The sequence below is a fragment of the Carassius auratus genome, chromosome 24, assembly GCF_003368295.1.
Source record: "Carassius auratus strain Wakin chromosome 24, ASM336829v1, whole genome shotgun sequence".
Lineage (NCBI taxonomy): Eukaryota > Metazoa > Chordata > Actinopteri > Cypriniformes > Cyprinidae > Carassius > Carassius auratus.
The window spans coordinates 2540934-2548173 of record NC_039266.1 but is presented as its reverse complement, the minus strand read 5'-3'; the positions used below and the strand labels follow the sequence as shown (position 1 = coordinate 2548173).

Below are 7240 nucleotides of genomic sequence, written 5' to 3'. Positions count from 1 at the left end.
CATTATTCCGCGGTGAACCATTGAACCCGTGTCTATAAGTTACTTCCTGATCTCAGATCAGTTTAGTAAATTTGTAAATATTTTTAATGGATTTGTGTAATTAAAAGGAAGAGTAGTGGGTAATAATCTATTAATGGTCTGTTTAGACAAGCTATCCTTTAATTAAACAAAAAAACACTGCAAATTACAGAAATAAAAGAAGATATATTATGTAGACACTTCCTATTTTATAGTATTAGATGATGTTAATTGCTTTTAATATATTATATTGATTGTTTTTTTTTTTTTTTTTTTTTTTTTTTTTTTTACTGGATAAAGTGTGGGCTCAAGATAGTTATATCAGTTGATTTGAAGATGAGAATGTATAGGATTAACTGTGAAATACTGGGCCTTCCTAGAAGCTGGGACAGTCAAAGTATGAATCATGGCATTAAATGCATGTGCCAAGAGAAAATCAAAAACAAGGTCACTATGTTCAGAATGAAACACTGGCTGAATACTGTACTCCGCACTGCCTCCTATGGTTTAAAAATAGTACGTGCAACCACAAACATTATCCCATGAAAAATGTGCGGAGTGAGTACTAGCTAGGTATCTTATGCATGCAGGCATTCACATGCTATTTATATTATGTTCTGTATACTGGAAGAATAATAGTAGTAAATGGTAGCATGCTATTCTGAACATATCTGACCAAAAAAAAAAAAAAAAAAAGACCTAGCATTATGGCTGCATGGTTAACGTTTAAAGATAAAAATAGCAAAGCCTGCAATTTAATTAAAAAAGTAAATGCACTACATGTTTCAGCGTGGCACTGAGTCTTCTTTTAGACACATTACATTATCTGCTAAATAAGACCATACTGGATATCAGCACTGTATTTGTAACATTTTTTTTTTTTTTAATTATGTAAAATTATTATTATTATTATTATTATTATTATTTTATATTTTTATTTAATAATAATTTACAATAATAATGTTGTTATTGTGCATTTTATAATATTATTCTAATTGATAAATGTATTTAATAATACTACTATTTAATATTAATAACAAACATAATCATCATCATTATTATTATATTAAAAAAAGATTATTTTTCAGTGAAATATTACAATAGTAATATTTCTTATTTTGTTTGGATTTAGTCATTTTTATATATTTATTTAATAGTAAGAATATGTCATTATTATTCATTCTTTATTATTATTATTATTAAAAAATATACAAATCACTCAATAATTATCACAATAATTTATTATTATTTTATTTTATAACCATATTGATATATAATAATTTTATTGCTTTCGCTTCTTTTTCCTCTCAGAAAAATTACAATAATTTTACCCCGAATCATTCCCACCTAGCAGAAACCCTCCTCTCAGATGTTTGGGGTACATTAAATTTACAATAAGTTTTCCGACTATCAAACAAGTAATTTCTGAGTTGAATTCAGATGTTGTGGCATTACCTAATGCAAGCACTTAATATACAAGACAATGCATTAATATAATCATTAGACTCATTGACAGTGCTATGCATGCCATGCAGTGTGGATGCGATGCTATAGAGCCTGCCCTCACCAGTGCATAGCTGTGCCAGTCTGAATGAGGTCAATCTCTAGCACATGGCTAGCATGCTTGTGTTCGGTGTGTAATGTAGTGACACCTGCCTTTGAAATCAGGACACGAGCATCACCTGCTCCACAGCCTCACACGTCAGTAATAGAGTCAGACACAAACACAACTTACACTTAAGCCTCACTAAACCTAAAACATTAAGGCAGCATGAACACTTTAAATTAAAAACAGTTGTTGTCCCATCTGAGGTTTTAAAAATGTTAAATAAAAATGCCATTAAAGGTCATTTGCTATAAAAAAATAAATAAATAAAGATTATAATTTAAAATCATATTTTAAAAAATACAAATATGTTTTTAAAGCATTTAAAAATATATTTTGCCCCCTACATTTTTATTTAAATTAAATAAAACATGCACATAACACATTTAAATATGCATTTTATATGAAAATATTATAAATCTAGTTTTGATCTCTATATGCTACATTTATAAAGATTTAAAGTACCTTATATGTCTATATAGGCTAATTTCACATTTGCCTTTTTTAAAAACCAAATCAGTCAGAATCGATGTCAGAATAAATTCAAATTACAGTTCTTTTACACACAAAATCTTTACTTTTCACAAAATTTCTAAAAGATGACGCTCAATTAGCAGAAGCACAAGTTTTCAATTTCATAAAACACTTTTTGCAAAGAACAATACACAATTCTCAATGGAACACACAATAATCTATAAGGAATTAATATTATGGCAAAGGTGTTGGCAAATGTTTGCTTTTGAGATTTGTTTGTGATGTTTTGAGTCATTTTGCATTGTGTGTGCAATTCTTAAAATATGAAAGTAAAGTTTTGAAAAAAGTTTGTAAAGTTAAAATAAAAAGAGGCAAAGTTTTGAAAATGTAAGCAATTAAAAAAATAATAATTAAATTAAAAAAATTTGTAAAAAAAAAATAACTAATGGTCATCTGAGGCTGTGATGTAAGTGATCATGTTTTTTTCGTACTTGTTTAGTCTTTCTTTTATTTATTTTTATTTTTTTTTTTAACTTATTCTTTACTTTTATTTATTATTTATGTACTTTCTCTTATTAACTTTCTTTTATTCAGACAACAAATGTCCAGTTCTAGGTGCATCCATTCTGTGAGTATCTGATTGCCTTGTATAGTATACATCAACATTCAGGTGTGAATCTGAGCTTTGTTTAGTGATGATGTGCATGGACCAGCTTGCTGTTTGTTCACATATCTTCGATCCTCTTCTTGTTAAATCTGTTTTAAATAACACTGCTTTGAAAAAGATGACACAGGCTTGTGCTGCAGTTTCTATTCGTCCTGTGCAAAAAAAAAAAAAAAGCCTAATACACACTGACCCCTAGTGTAAGATGCATATAGTTGCAAGAGTAGAAGTGCAATGAGGAAAACAACAACAGCAAATATTTTAAAATCAAATAGATGAGAAAGAAAAAAACACCTAGACCCAAACCGCTGATGTTTGTTCTCTAAAAGAGCTCTTCAGTACCGAAATTAATTATTGAATATTTAATATTCACATAAACTGCCCCACATTTGTATGAAGGATTTGTTCCTCTCAACTTCAGTTTAAGATCTACAAGATACACTCTCTGCACTCACTGTTTTATAAATATATGTCTGTGGATTTAAATGCCAAGAACAAACATTTTGACCCCGACGTGATTTGAACACGCAACCTTCTGATCTGGAGTCAGACGCGCTACCGTTGCGCCACGAGGTCTGTGCTGAACTCTCAGGAATGATCCCATAGGATTTTATTCTGCTGGTCCTGTCTGTTAATATCACTTCGTGTCAGGTTCAAACCACTGATTATGTATTTCAGGGCTCAAGCTGGTGCATTTATTCAGCTGCAGCACCATCTAGTGATGAAATAATGATTGCATTAATGAACATACTATTGTAAAGTGCTGTTCATGTTAGAAAGCAAAACAAAAGAACCAAACATTTAAACTATTTAATAAATAATTATTATAATATTTAATAAATAAAATTAACATAGGCCTAATTTTAACTAATTAAAAATATTTCTCAATTTATGGTGAAACATTGTACATTTTATAGTAATGTTGTACATTCTACGTCATTTTGTCATTGTAAAACATTTGTTTAATAGTTTATTTAAATATTTGAATTTTTTATAGAATAGTGTAATTATTGTTGTTATGATTACCTAGGCCTACTGGCAACATGTGACAGATGAATTTCATAATCAAACTCGGAACATAAACATGTACTATTAATTGTAGAATTTAATGAGCTTTTAGAGTAAAGATGAAAGATTTGACCCCGACGTGATTTGAACACGCAACCTTCTGATCTGGAGTCAGACGCGCTACCGTTGCGCCACGAGGTCCTGAAAATTCTGTGTGAATGGAATGTGGGTTCAGGAAGTAGTTAGTGATCAGGATTAACCCAGACTGCTGCTTTATGACTTTCAGTGGAAGAGACAAATGATGAGAATTGCGATAGAGATTTCAAATGCGCTAAACGAGTTTCGAAGTGCTTGTCTGGACTGAAGGGCTGCAAATGTTTATTGTGTAACAATATGTTACATAATATTGTTATTATTGTATATTTTAATTTAGTAGTAGTAATAATTAATACAAATATAATAATAATAATAATAATAATTTAATATTTCCCATTAAAAAAATAATAATAATAATAATAATAATAATAATAATAATAATAATAATAATAATAATAATAATAATAATATATATATTTTTGTACATATGTTTCATCCTTATCCGAGAGATGCATGTTTATGTAATGCAAATGAAATAAATAGAAATAAGCACAGGTCACATGTTGCAGCTCGATATGATTGTCATTCAGATGCGCGTGGTGTGTACAAGCCAGCTGAACGACAGTGATGTCATTAGACAGATTCTTCAGATTGTGTCTCTTCACTCCTGCAGCGATCCCCGATGCGCGCGCCACATATGGGATGAGACTCTATTAATAAAGCCAGCGCGAGCCTGGCAATATGAGAGTATCAAACTCCCATGGGATTATACAGGAATGAAGACGCGAAAAACAAAATAGTAATTAAAGATCAGTTCATTAAGATCTAAACTGAGTATCTGAGTCCAGTAAGCATTCTGGAGTGAGTTTGGTGTGAACTGACGGAGGAATGTTTAAAAAACGTTATACATTTTATATAATTTAATAATAATTTATTATATAACTTTCAACTTTCATTTAATATAATATATTTTTAATTAATAATTATAATATGTTAAATTAAAACAATGTTTAATTTTTTTTTTTAAATATACAGTATAGTGATAAATATTATACAAAACATATTTAATATATGAAGGGAAGCAATTATAAATAAATGATGATTAAATATGAATATTATAAATTATGCTAAATATCTATATATTGTCTATTTAAAATATATGTAAAAAATATATATATTTTGATAAATAATTAACATTTTTAATATAAATATTTAAACATTTATAAAAATACACAAATATTAATAAATACTAATATTATATTTTCTTAGATTTAATATATTTACAATTATATATTTTAAATAAATATTGAAATTATTTAACATGTTTAAAAAATAATGTTTGGCAAACATTTTTTATTATATTTTAAATACACAGTGTGTCTATACATTATACAGTATATTATGTTAATATTTCTAAATAATATATACATGCTTTTTTTTCATGTGATTACATTGTTTAGAGAAAAAAAATGGATACATAACATTTTTGGAAAATTCTATTTTATTCAAATTTTATGTTGTTGTTGTTTGTTTGCTTGCTTTAAATCACCTATCAATTTTTAGATTTCTGGAAAAAAAATTCTTACACCAAACTTTGTTTAAAGATGATTCTCAACTATGTTATAAAAAATCTAACAAAAAAATTTCATATACCATTTTGCTTTATTCATTTAGAAATTTAGGCTTGTCCATTGCACTCCGGACATGCTGATGACTTAATGGTTAAGTTATTGTAGTGGGGACTGCATTTGTGTATATATATATATATATATATATATATATATATATATATATATATATATATATATATATATATATATATATATATATATATATATATATACATATATATATATATTTTTTTTTAAATTTATTTATTTATTTTTTCTTTCTTTGTGGGCTAGTGGTTTGAGAGTTTGACACCTAACCTTAGGGTTGTGGGTTTGAGTCTCAGACCAGCAATACCATGACTGAGGTGCCTTTGAGCAAAGCACTGAACCCACAACTGCTCCTCACAGTGTGTGTGTGTCTGTGTGTGTGTGTGTGTGTGTGTGTGTGTCTGTGTGTGTGTGTGTGTGTCTGCACAATGGATGGGTTTAATGCAGAGCACGAATTCTGAGTATGGGTCACCATACTTGGCTGTATATCTCTTCACTTAATCGTTTTGTCTGTCGAAATGCGTAATAAACATGCTTTTAGTGGTGTATCTACAGTGGACATGTATGAAATGATGTTTCATAACAGGAAGTCATATTTTAATTTGAAACCCCATAACATTTTTCTGAGATGATGAATTATGACAAACAATTACAAAACTAATCATATTTAAATGATAATTAGAAATTATATTTCCACATTTTATTATCATATTTTATTATCATATTAAATTAATGTCAGCCAATGTCAAGACTCTTGACTCTTTACAGGACATCCAGACTTAAAACTGTGACATGTGAGATCTAAAGTGTAATGTCCACTACAGAGACAAAAACACCATAGCTGGGTCTCAGGAGGATATGTTTATATATAAACGTAAATATTTAAAAATACACGCAAATATTATCATACACAGTATTTATATGTATATATTTAAAATAAATAAAAAATAAGATATTTTAACATGTATTTCTTTTTTATTTAAAACATTATTTTAAATAAACAGTGTTTATATATAAATATATATGTTCTATACAATCTATCGTTTGAAAAAAAAAAAAAAAAAAATTATATATATATATATATATATATATATATATATATATATATATATATATATATATATATATATATATATATATATATATATATATATTTCTGTGTGTTATGAGTTTGTACTGTGTATATTTATTATGTGTATATAATTACAAACCCATGCATGAATATATTTAAGTTAAGAAAGATTATATGTTTACATATTAAATATATTTATACTGTATATAATATAGGAAATAATAATATGAAGATATAAAAGTATAAACGTATAACAATTTTCAAAATATATACTGTATGTAAAATTTTCTGGCATACAAACTTTTTTGTTATTAAGTCTATTATTATCATTTGTATTTTTATTTTATTTATTTATTTATGTTTACTTTTTTGTATTTTATGTATATAGGCAGATATTGAGCTCTGTAGTAAATAGTGAAAAATCTAAACAGTTCAATAAATAAAGAATACATTTAAAAAAACTTAAATAAAAAATTGTTGTGCAAACACTATATATAGTGTTATATACTATGCAGTATATTATGTTACTATTGTTTTGTAAATATTAAAATATGAATGGTTTTGTGTGTGTGTACAATTGTGTACCAATGAATGAGCAACCTCCACAAAATCAGCGCATGAATGCACAAAAATAACACAAACTC

At 27.2% G+C, this 7240-nt stretch overlaps 2 non-coding genes across 2 annotated transcripts; both read right to left on the bottom strand.

Moving 5' to 3' along the window:
• Positions 1-3266: 3266 nt before the first annotated feature.
• On the bottom strand, positions 3267-3338 carry trnaw-cca (transfer RNA tryptophan (anticodon CCA)). The gene has a single exon. It is a non-coding gene; the product is annotated as a tRNA-Trp (tRNA).
• A 561-nt stretch (positions 3339-3899) lies between these two features.
• On the bottom strand, positions 3900-3971 carry trnaw-cca (transfer RNA tryptophan (anticodon CCA)). Its single transcript has one exon. It is a non-coding gene; the product is annotated as a tRNA-Trp (tRNA).
• Positions 3972-7240: the final 3269 nt, after the last annotated feature.